General features: G+C 35.3%; 1 long non-coding RNA gene across 2 annotated transcripts; it reads right to left on the reverse strand.

Annotated features, from left to right (window-relative positions):
• Positions 1-536: 536 nt before the first annotated feature.
• Positions 537-13,067, reverse strand: LOC115230554. Of its 2 annotated transcripts, XR_004997512.1 has the most exons (5): positions 12,943-13,067; positions 7,112-7,322; positions 3,528-3,598; positions 1,806-1,877; positions 564-621 (listed from the first exon to the last, which is right to left on the reverse strand). It is a non-coding gene; the product is annotated as an uncharacterized LOC115230554 (long non-coding RNA). The 2 variants fall into 2 exon arrangements; XR_003883441.2 differs by lacking the exon at positions 1,806-1,877 and having other exon boundaries at positions 537-621.
• Between the last annotated feature and the right edge of the window lie 297 nt (positions 13,068-13,364).

Consider the following 13,364-nt stretch of genomic DNA (forward strand, 5'->3'; position numbering starts at 1 on the left):
TGGTGAGAGATTATTTATTTCATATCGCTTCATTGTCACAAGAAGTTGAATGATAATATCGAAACACGAAGGAGAATATTGAAATAAGAAATGGAGCAGGATGTAAAAATATAAAATAAAGGAATAATATAGTCACATTTCACACATAACTACACTTATAAATGAACATACACATATACTTCAGCTAAAAATATTTGATGCAAACATGTAAACTCACAAACGTTACCATTTCTAATACAAATTCATATCAAAATCATTGAAATTTGGGGAACAAAAATGATTTATTTAGATGCGAATTGAATCAAAGCAACTACAATAAAGGAACATTATATTCTTCCTATTATTTCAATTTCTCTCTCAAATTCTCTCTCTTTCTTTCACATTGTCTCGCTCTCTCATATTCTCTTTGCATATTCCTAAATCTTGTTCATTCTACAAATTTGAATTGATTTTGTTCGGGGCAGTCTGAAATGTTATACATTTGTGAGCTTATATTTGAGCATCAATTATTACTTTCGGATAATAGTATCAAGAAACTGAAGAACTTACAATTCTTTTAAATTGGAAAGCCCTTTGAATGTACCGTCTTTGATGGTTGAAATGTTGTTGGCACCAAGATTTCTATAGCAGTAAAGAAAGAGTAAAATAGATTATATGGAAAATATTTGTGACACGACATCAAACACTGTGACTTTAGAATGAAAGGAAGAAAAAGAAGAAAGATAACGAAGAAAAAGAAGAAGTAGAAGGAGGAGGAGGAGAAGAAGAAGAAGAAGAAGAGGAGGAGTAGAAGAAGAAACTAGAAGAAGGAGAATTGGGCAGGAGGTGGAGGGGGCGGAAGAGAAGAAGAGAAGGTGTGGTGGGGAGGTTAGGAGGGAGGTCCAAGGAATGGATGACTGAGGAGCGGCAGCTGGGGGTAGAAGCAGAAGGAGCAGGAAGAGCATGAGAATGAGAATAAGAGGAATAATTGGCAGAGAATGGAAAAGAGGGAGACCAGTGACGAAGCAGAAAGTACAGAGAAGAAAAGAAGAAGAAAAGAAGAAGAGGAAGAGAATGAAAAACAGAAGAAGAATACAATAAGTAGAAAAATAAGAAGAAAAAGAAGGCTAGAGAAGACAAAAGATGAAGAGTAGAACACGAAGAAAAGTAACAAGAAGAAGAAGAAGATGAAGTAAGAAGAAGAAGAAGAAAAGAAGAAGAGAAAGAAGACGACGAAGAAGAAGAGGAACATGTAGGAGATGAAGAAGGAAAGAAGAAGACGAAGAAGAGAAGTAGAAGAAAATAGAAGAGAAAGAAGGAAATTGAGAAAAAAGGAGGATGAGTAGGACGAAGAAGAGGGGAGGTTGAGGAGGAGAATTGCAATAATAATAAGAAGAAGAGAAAAAGGAGGAGAAGGAGTGGAGGAGGAGGCTGAAAAGATAATTACAAGAAGAAGAACAAAACAACAACAACAACAATAACAAAAAAAATTATCTCGGTGGAAGTGTGGATAAATAACCACACGGCACCACAGAATCAAACGAGAACAATGTGTAAGAAAATAGTAGCTTAAACCTTTATATTAATAGTGCAGATACATACATACATATGAACATACACATATATTATTTAAGGAATACATTTTATGCAGACAATTATCAACTGACAGTCATTGAATGTTCACACTCAATCAAATAAATATAACACGAATATGAGAACTGAATATGATACAGTAATAGAGAGTGAGGAAAACATGGAATAGGGATATTAAATTTAAAGACATAGTATATTCCTCATGTATAAACGAAAACATTGAAAGAACTTACAATTTCTCTAAGCTGTGAAGGCCTTGAAACATCTCTTTTTCAATCCTTGAATTTTTATTGTAGGAAAGATCTCTGAAGCAGGAAACAATATTGGTTAGATTGACATAGTGTAAATTGCGATAACATATTCAATATTGTTCTTTATGAAAAGGGACAAAATTATTGGAAAATAATACGAGAAGAAGAGGAACAAGAAAGAGATTGAGGAGAAGAAGAAGAAGAAGAAGAAGGAGAGGAGGGAGAAGGAGAAAGGAAGAAGTCAAGGAGGAAGAGAAGGGGTGAGAAGAAGTAGAAGAAGGAGGAGTTGGAGGAGCAGGAGGAGGAGGAGGAGGAGGGGAGGTGAAGAAGGATGAGAACAGGGAAGGACAAGGAGATGCAGGAGGGGGAGGAAAATAGGAGGAGGTGCAGAGGGTAGAGTATAAGAAGATATAGAAGATTAAAAAGTGGAGGAAGAAAAGAAAAAGAAGGAGGAGAAGGGAAAAGACAAAAATAGGTGGAGGCGGAGGAGGAGGAGGAAGGGGAAGATAAAGAAGAAGACAAAGGGGAAGGAGGAGGAGGAAGGAGAAGTAGAAGAAAAAGAAGGAGGAGAAGGAGGAGGAGGAGAAGTAGGAGTAGAAGAAGAAGAAGAAGAACATGTAGAAGAAGAAGAAGGTGAAGAAGAAGAAAAAGAAGTAGAAGAAGAAGAAGAAGTAGAAGAAGAAGTAGAAGAAGAAGAAGAAGAAGATGACACTTTCAAAATCATGGTGTTCAAGAAGACGAAACTGAAATTGTTCTTAAAATATCAGGAAATAATTCAAGGACAGATTGAAAAATTTTGGGCGAGAAGACATGGCTGGAAAATCAGGAAATATACGGAATCAGAAATCAACATATTCAAATACACTCATACGCATTCTTATATTCATAGTATCAACGACGGAATGCGGTATGCACACTCACATCACACATATTCCCACTCACACTTGTGGAAATATGGTGAGAGAGATTATTTATTTCATATCGCTTCATTGTCACAAGAATATTAGAAAACACACGCTTACAAGAAATATATCAGCAGTTTAATTGTATCAGGCCAAATATTCCAGCTTACAAGTACAGTAAGTATTTCAGGTTTACAGATAGAATGTATGTGACTATATTATTCGAATATATATTTTCCGCTTCCACTTCAGTTGCTCTATTACATAAATAACGTGAAGTGAATGACAAAATTCGAAGTTGAATGATAATATCGAAACACGAAGGAGAATATTGAAATAAGAAATGGAGGAGGATGTAAAATATAAAATAAAGGAATGATATAGTCACATTTCACACAGAACTACACTTATATATGAACATACACATATACTTCAGCTAAAAATATTTGATGCAAACATGTAAACTCACAAACGTTACCATTTCTAATACAAATTCATATCAAAATCATTGAAATTTGGGGAACAAAAATGAGTTATTGAGATGCGAATTGAAACAAAGCAACTACAATAAAGGAACATTATATTTTTCCTATTATTTCACTTTCTCTCTCAAATTCTCTCTCTTTCTTTCACATTGTCTCGCTCTCTCATATTCTCTTTTTATCTCCCTAAATCTTGTTCATTCTACAAATTCGAATTGATTTTGTTTGGTGCAGTCTGAAATTTTATACATTTGTGAGCTTATATATCAGCATCAATTATTACTTTCGGAAAATAGTATCAAGAAACTGAACGAACTTACAATCCTTTAAATTCGAAAGCCCCGTGAATGCACCTTCTTTGATGGTTGCAATGTTGTTCCATTGCAGATATCTATAGCAGTAAAGAAAGAGTAAAATAGATTATATGGAAAATATTTGTGATACGATATCAAACACTGTGACTTCAGAATGAAAGGAAGAAAAAGAAGAAAGATAACGAAGAAGAAAAAGAAGAAGAAAGATAACGAAGAAGAAGAAGAAGAAGAAGAAGAAGAAGAAGAAGCAGAAGGAGAAGAAAAAGAAGAAGCCAGAGGAGAAGAATATCTTAACGTGGAGCCGTTTCATGTTTATTTCCTACTTGACTTGCACAACCTCGAGTATCCGCTTCGCCTCTCTATGTACCAACACACACATCCACACACATCCACACACATACACGCACATATACGCACATACACACATATATGCTCAGAAATATACACACATATATGCTCAGAAATATACACACATATGTATATCTACCTCTGGGGGCGAGTACGTGTGCGAACCTCGTCCCCGTAGTGGTGTCCTTTTATCTGTCGATACAGTTTATTATCGAATCTAAAGGTGTTGTCTTCTAGTTCCCGGCGTGTGTCTTTGGAAATGCGTTTTGAAGCGTTCGTCCATCCGTCCGCTATGTTTTTCTACCCAGTGTTTGATTGCTTCCAGGCCCAAAGTGTGATGTATTTGTACAAAGATTAGTCAAATCTTTTAAGTATAGTACGTTCTGGGACAGTGGGTGGAATGTGTTTGATGAAATCCATATCGTCTCGGGTATAGCTGGGCATTAATGGGCACAACGGTTTGAGGAGTATATCCAAAAGATAGCTCAGGTTGTTGTGTTGGGGCTCAAGGTCCAGCAACTGTTGGTCTCAATTTGATGTCAGTAGGTCTTAGTATTTTTATATGCTGATCCTTGCATTTTGGAGCATTCGCAGATCTTGGGTGATCCATAGAAATTACTCTTTTCATTCATTACAGAGCTGCATAAATAATCTTTCTCTTTATCTGTGAACGAACGTTGGTATTCATTTATCAGACTTTTTGAGTGTATTCACTATTACTTTCTCCGCGTGTCTTGGTTCTTCCTTGTAGCAGGATTAGTCTGTTTCCAATATTTTATCTTTATAGTAGTCTTGGTCCGTGACTGCTATCACCCTTCCCCAATCGTTCTTTTAGGATGATTGAATTGTCATTTTCAGTTTGTAAGGCTTCTTTTCGTCTTCACGAAGGTTCTGTTTGCATTTTACGTATATTTTATTATATAAGATATAAAACAGATTAAGAAGTCATACGTAAGTATGAATGGAAAACACACATGCATGTAAAATATGAGAAAAGAATGGATGTTCAAATATTTGTGATTTGAATTAGATTTACAAAGCCTTCGTTGCAACATCAGTTTTCAGTGGAAGATATTTTTATCATCTCAGAAGTCAGCTTTATTTATATATCTTGTTTCTGTCCAATGAGCATTCTATTTGTTATTACACTTTGCTGTCAAAAGTAATTTATCTTTGCAAAATAAACTCCTTTCCTTTGCGTAATTGATGCATAAAGTTCTTCACAAAAATAAATAAACCCCCAAAACTTCAAGACTGAAATAATAGACTAGGAAGGAAAACATAACAGAAATAGAAAGGGATTTATTATAGAATTGGTGATGGTAGAGTGGGAAACCCTGATTTAATTTTGAGTTATGTGCTACAAAGGAGAACAACCTTACATGGTGATTTAACTGGCTTAGGTGTTTATTTAAAAAAGGGATGTGACAACATACATTGCCTTAGTTTTTTCGTCTTTTTTAGCCCTTTGCTCCTTACTCTTGCTGTATTAAACCTCAGTTTGTTACCATTATTAGCCATCTATGCTAAATCCTTCATCCCCTAAATAGCATCCCTGTTAATCATTCCTGTAAAGGTTAACCTGCAACAGCTCAAACGGAATATTAATGATATCTGTCTCACAAGTATTAGGGATCTTGCAGGGGTTAAAAAACTTGTATGATCCTTTCTCCAAAATCGGTAAAATAAAAAGTGTGGAATTTTAACTCAGGTCACAGACAACTGGACAATATACTGCAAGGTGTCTTATTCGAGGTCCTCATAGTTGCATTTGTTCATTGAACTGTTATGGTTCTTTATTGATCTCTGAAATGAATGACCCAAGGTTGACCTTGGCGGGACTTGAAGTCAGATTGCCGTGTGTCAGAACGCAATGTATTCTGCTAGACGGTCAAAAGATTTGTGCCTATCCTCGCTCAAGTTATGAACGATGAAAATATCTAACTTATTAAACAGAACTTCAACTTTACTATTCAACATCTTGAGTTATACGAGATTTAGGGATTCCATTATTGAAACTTTCTCTTTATTTTACATTAGGATTCTCATTTTGTCAAAACGTTCCAAATGTTTTGAGAAATAGATCTGATCGAATGAATTGATCCACTTAGTATTAGAATAATTTGATTAAAACTGAAAGTTTAAGGTGATTAATGCAACGATGCAAGCCAATTAACTGGAAATAATCACCTGGAAGAGCAATGTGTTCCAACAGAGTATTTGTTATGATTGCATGTATCAAATAATTACTCTTTTTTATTCTATTCCATTTCTTGAGACATTAAATTTTAATAATTTACTTAAAAATTACGTAAGTTTTCAGGTGAACGGGGATACATCAATCAGCCGAAACTTCAATTAAGCTTGCATAATTTTGTAATAAGTTTTATTGTGTTCATGATAGGGTAAATTTTACTGATGACATTCTATCAAAAATAAATTCCTCATAATTTGTTAAAATAACACTATTTTGATTTCTTCACTTAGGTATTTTAAGAATTTGGTAATTTAAGCGGATCTCGTCATTATCTGCTGTTTAATCCATCTGTTTCATTTTTAATTATAAAAATAATCATTTCTTCTATAGGAACAAACCTGAAATTTTGGGAAAGGGACAAGTCCTTTACATTGATCTCAGAGAAATTGCTATTTATTTTACCGACTCCAAAAAAGAATGAAACAAAGTCAACCTCGACAGAATTTAAAATCGAAACGTAAAGACGAACGAAATACCGCTCAACATTTTGTCTGGCGTGTGCACAACGATTCTGATAGCTCGCTGCATTTCTATTATAAAATTAACACAAAGAATAATTAACTTATTCTTGTGACAACACGATCAACTGATATTATATCATATTACTGTAATAATAAGCAACAATTCAACTAATTAATGATATAATATAACTATGTGGAATACACGTTTTCTTAGCACTAAAGTTTTTATACTGTCCGTTCATTGAATATACCGTAAGATTTGATAAGTTCAGACAAATGACATCAAAGTTAGATACTAGTCATATCCAATCTCTGTGTATGCGATGTTATATATTATAAATTCAATATGGTAGGAAACAGTTTATTTGACTTCACAGCAGGTAACTTATCGATTTGTTTTACTCTAACATAAGATTGTGCTTAAAGCTGTGAGATAAACAGCATAAGCGATTAGCTGAGAACATAATCAATGAGAATTTAAAATATTGGATATGGAAAATACGTAGAAAGTGTCAAATACTTACAAATATTCAACATTCGTCGGAATTGGTTGTGGAATTGATAGTAAATTGCGACCTACACAATTTATTCTCGTTGTAAGTGAATTGCAAGTACATATCTTGCATATATCTGAATCAGCTTGAGTCTCCAAAAACAATATCGTACACAGTATCAACACAAGAGACCGTCTATATGATACTACGTGGTGAAACATATTGCCAGGCGTAGATTTATCTGTAAAAGAAGAAAATAGGAAATGTCAGAGATTTCAATGTTATTAACTTCAAATTGCAGATTCTCTGAAGGAACTAAAATTCACCCCTGTTCCACATGACAAATATTTTTTGTTTTCATGATTGGATATTTAAAGCTAAAAATTAAATTTCGATAAATTAGTGTGAAGAAATTTATAAAAATATTATAGCTTTAACGCGTAATAATATCAAAGAAAACACCAAACTCACACACACAAACACAAACGCACTCCTACACACATCTGTAACCATACTCGGAGGGGGGTCTAATATATATATATACAAAACTAGCGAACCATGAGTTTCGTAGACCCTAAATACGCAGTGGTTGTAAACCTGGTTGGGTCGTTAAATCCGATGGGACCCCACAAGCAACTGTATTGTATCAAAGGATTTTTCCTGTACCCCAGTTTTAGAAGCGTTCATACAAAGTTTTTCCTTAAATAAACTATCATGATTTCATTTTACTTACTTTTTTTTACTGAAAACAAGAATAAAGCATGAACGTAAATCTATATAATAAAACTCAACTTGTGTGTCTATCTGTGTATCTGTGTGTGTGTGTGTGTCTTTTACTTACTTCCCGGCACATCTCCTCCTAGCCAACAAATCGTAGAACCACCAACATGGGTCACTTAAAGTTTAGGCGAATGAAAATTGAACTGCGCTATTTCTGTTCCGAATTCATCTCGCAAGTGCAAAAATCGATAATGTGTTTGTTTAGGCCTTCTCCATGCATTGAATAGTGAACTTTACTCAGTCAGCTGTTTGACGTGAACTGTGTTCACCACGCGTGCAAGCATGCGTAAATTGCATGAAAAATAAAAAAGCAAGACGAATCGCCGTAAACATTGTAGAAATTCGGCAAAGAAATGAATTTTCGGGATGTAGCCCGGAGGGTTTTTCCCTATTAATCGTTTGGACTTTGTGAACTCATACCAATTGTTTTCATACCATTTTTACGCTTTGAATTAAATGTGACCATTTTGCGTTGAGTCTGCAGTTTGAATCACTAACCAATTTTAGCAGGTGGATTTTTGATCATCACGATACATCGCCAGCGACTCCCTGAACTCTCCTCTGATATCCTCGTTGAGAAATACTGATCTAAAAGAATAATTCAACAATGCAATTTTCTGTATGTTATATGTGTTTGTAAATCCTGGTGTTTTTGTTATGTATTTGTCTGAATAATTTTTTATCATGCCTAATGCACTTACTATGATAGGAATTGTTTCTGTTTTTAGATTCCTCGTTCGAGTTACCTCTATTTCCAGGTCTTTGTATTTTGAAAGTTTTTCCATTTCTTTATTGTTATTATTAATTTGTGTCGGTTTTGGAGACTAGTTGTTCGGAGCTCTAAGTTTTCTTTAGAATTTGTTGTTACAATGTTGTTTTCAAAATTTTATTGACCACAGAACCCACCTCGCTGTAAGCGGGGCTAGCTGCGGTGACCAGAATTCGCCCCTTAAAGGCGAATTTTGAGTTTTAAAACCTACAAATTTATATTTTAAAAAGAAAAAGTTCAGTCTGGCTTCCCAAATCGAGGCAATAAAGGTTCTTACATCATCCGTTTTGACATTTTGTCACCTCCGCTTGTTAATATTTTTGAGAAACAAAGCAAAGACAGCAGCAGCAGCAGTAGTAGTAGCAACAACAACAACAGCATCACAACCATCAGCACCAACAAAAACATAACAGAAAAATGAAGAGGAGGCAAGGAATCAATCCACTTTGACCCTAAAAAAGAAGACACACCACCAGAAATAGACAGCTGATTCTTGGTGGTAGATGTCCTCTTGGACATATAGGCAAAACGAGCATCTTACAGATGCGGAAACTTTACAAACAAACTATTCGGGTCAAGGCCTAAAATTGTGGGTGAAAATGGACAGCCAAAGTCTGGACACAATTCCAGATATCATAAATTCACACGTTGGCACCAACCTCCACGTGGCCTTTGAAAGCTGATGGTTTCGGTATCATCTGTGTGGGAACACAAATCATCTAAAATTCTTCTATTGCCCACAACAAATTAGAGAAAGGAGCCTCTCAATTTTGCCAACATCATCAACACCACCACCACAGCAACAATAACAACAATAGCAACAGCACCAACAGAGGCAGGTGACGATCGCGGCTACAAAATCAATAGTAACAGTAGCAGCAACACTAATCGCAGCAGCACGGGCAGCAGCAAAACCAACAGCATCAACCCCGGTCCCCGCCACCAAAAAAGCAACAACGTTATGAATAGGAAACGCCAAAAAGCTCTACAAGATTTGCCCCTCCCCTGTTCGGAGCACTCAGACATACCTTGCGCGGATAGGGACGACGAAAGACAAAAATGGCAAGTAGTCGCCTGAACACACAAAAGAAAAAGAAACAGAACCCAAAACACACAGACAATACAGACATAGACTTGCCCAAATGCATCAATAAATTAACATTGATATTTTTTCACCGTTGTTGCAATCATCTGAAATGGAACTGTCAAAGCGAGATCTTCGAAAAAATTTTGTTGATAAAAGGCAAGTCATAAAAAGGGCTATTTCTAGTTACAAAAAAAGCACTTCTGGTTTTGTTCAAATGCTTGGAACCAACAATGAAGCTAAATAATGTAGTTAGACAATTGCTTAATGTATAGTTGAGAAAGGTAAACCTTTTACAGCCCGAGAATTTATCAAAAAAACTTTTTTGAGAATTGCTAAAATTGTGTTCAGTGTTTAAGCAAACGCTGAAAAAATACTGTCTCGAATTCAAGAAATACCAACTTCTGCATGATCAGTTGAGAGACGTATAACTGATATAGCTGAAAACATAATTATAACACAGAAAGTTAGATTACAAAATGCTGCTGCATTCAGTGACCCCTATCGATGAAAGTACTCAAGTGAATGACATGGCGCACCTAGCAATTGTTGCAAGATACTGGGACAATGATCGTATTTACGAAGAATCATGTTGTTTGATTATTCTCTTACCAATACATCTACAGGACAGGACATTCTGACTGCATTTCTAAATTATTTCGAAAATCAAGCTATTAATACAAATAAAATATTTTGTATTACTACTGGTGGTGCACGTGCAGTGGTGGAAAGGAAAAAAAGATTTATTAAGTGTCTTGAAAATCACATTTCACGCAGTGTAATGTGTTTTAATTGCATTGTACATCAGGAAAATTTAGTTGCAAAACTTTCGTCACACAAAGCTTGAGTTCTGTCGTGGAAAACTGTTGTTAAAATAGTTAACTTCATGGTTTCTTGCTCTTCACTGACTCACAGACAATTTAAGTTCTCTTCTGCAGGAACTGGACAGCGAATATGCAGACTTCCACTTCACAGTAAAGTCCTGCAGCGTAGACTCGGTTAAAATTTCTCTCTCCCATTTATTATATATACGTGCATTCGAGAGTAGCACGGAACAGCTAGCCTTTTGCCGCTATTTGGATCCCGTTCTGTCCACTACTCTGATTAGTTGGTATTGGCGCAATTTGTCGCGCCAAACTGCCGCGTATAACCAGTCGGAGTCAGCCTGTTCTCTACCCCGTTTTGGCCTATTTCTCCTTATAAAAACTCTCCCCCTTTTCTCCTTTCGTCTTTTGGTTCCAGACCTTTTAAGGACTAGCCTCTGACCACAAAGACACAGCCAGTTCCAGAGACTTACCAACTTTGTCCAACAGCATTCCAACAACCTCCATCGTCGTCGCTATCACCATGTCCTTAACGTCTTCAACATCATCTCTCTATGTACACAGCTCTGCAAGCGATGCACCCAGGTTCCAAACACTTCACTGTTCATGAATTACTTCATCATGGGTCAACAACAAATATACAACCAGTATGAATTCCTGTACAAGTTACCCAGGCAGCAGCATCACAGCCACGACATCACGTTCAACATATACCTCTAATTGTCTCCTACATCTATGAACCATACGCATACATTCTGTTCTCATGACGGCATGTCTATCGTTCAGTATACATGATGCACACACAGACACATCTGTTAACATATCAATAAATCTTCTTTTAATCATTCTACGCGGTTGTCTCCTTTATCCATCTGGCAAATAGATGGTACTATCAATTTTCTCTTTATTGTAAGGGCTTGTGATGTGGTACTAAAGAGCCATTCTTGTCAACTCGCATCGCACGGTCCTTACAGTCCGTTGGCTTTGTCGGGGTAATGTTTTGAACGATTTGTATCATGCTTAGAAGAATATTTCTTGAAACAACTTATCCTTTCATTTCTCAGAGGTGCTGAAGTCCAATTACTCGACTTTCGACCTTCCCCACAAAAACACAACCACGGCCTTGTACCTAATCCAGAAACCACTTAGTAGGTGGCAATCTAGGATTTTAGGACAAAGAATTGCAACGCGGTGTCATATGTAATCATGTATGATTATAGAAAGATGCATGAGGATATATATACATACACAAACGCGCACAAATATATGTGTGTGTATGAGTGTGTGTGTGCACATGAGTGTGTGAATCTATGTACATTTGTACATATATATAGATATATATATTATATATATATATATATATATACATATATATAATATATATGCATGTATGTATATATGTATGTATATGGCGGGCGTGTGTCTACATGCGTGTGTGAATACATGCACATATGTACGAAGCGAAACATTCACACACCACACACACACACACGTTATATATATAGGTATATAAATACATAGATATTATTTATACGCATTTAGATGTATAACACACGCATATATGTGTATTTTTTTTCTTTAATTCTTTTAATTGTTGAAGTCATTTGCTTGCGCCCATGCTGGAGCACTATATCAAAAGCCTTGAAGCCCAATAAATTGACATCAGGGCTTATTCTTGGAAGCCAATACTTATTTTATTGGCCTCTTTAGCCGAACCACAATGGTAAGGAGGGGAGCGTAAAAACCTGCTGTCAAGATATGAAAGGGTACAAACATAGTCGCAAAGACAGAAACACACATACACAAACAAACTCACACATATATGCATCAATATATATATATATATATATAATATATGTATATATATATAGATATATATATATATATATATATATATATATATATTATATATATATATACATATATATATATATATATACATATATATAATATGTATATATTATATATGTATATATATATATATAAAGAACTTTTTTCGGTTTCTGTCTACCTAATCCACTCGTAAGGCTTTGGTCGGCCTTAGGCTATAGTAGAAGAGACTTTCCCAAATTGCCATGCAGTGAACTGAACCTGGAACTATCTGCTTGCAAAACATGATTCTTACCACGCAGCCACGCCTATGCATGTGTGTTTATGTATAAGTCTATATATAGGATGAACAGGACAAACAAATATTTAAATAATAATTCTGACGTGCATGTAACAATGTTATGGTTGCTTGGAACCAAATGCTCACCGACAAATGATTGTCAGGAACAACATTATTCTATTAAGTTGCATAGTTATAGAATGATAGAGAGACAGGGAAAAATAAATCATATATACATGTGTGTGTAGATACAAATGTTAAATCTTAAAAGAAAAGTAACAAAAATTTATTTACCTTTATAAAGCCGACTCCAAATATTACTTCAGTTTCAAATTTTTTTACAGAAATTAAAAGACTTATCCACTTATCTGAATATTCTATTGCCTCATATAATTTTTTTGTCTCACCTTCCAGCTTCTATCCGAAATGCATACTGAATGAAATATCCTGTTGTAATAATTCTCTATATTTTTTAAACGAGAGTGGCAGTATTTTCCCTTGATGTATGTGATTGGCTGAAATACTTTAATATCCGGAAAATAAATCCATATTCCAGCTAGTCACCATTCCTACACGTCAAGTGTTGAAATGGTCGCTGTGCAATATGAGATGAATTGGTCTGCGCACAATACACCACTCGTCCCAGGATCTGAAATCATGACCTTAATCAAGATTTCATGTGTCCTCGACTTCTAAAATATTACCAAAACTTTATT

Source organism: Octopus sinensis, unplaced genomic scaffold (assembly GCF_006345805.1).
Source record: "Octopus sinensis unplaced genomic scaffold, ASM634580v1 Contig15773, whole genome shotgun sequence".
Lineage (NCBI taxonomy): Eukaryota > Metazoa > Mollusca > Cephalopoda > Octopoda > Octopodidae > Octopus > Octopus sinensis.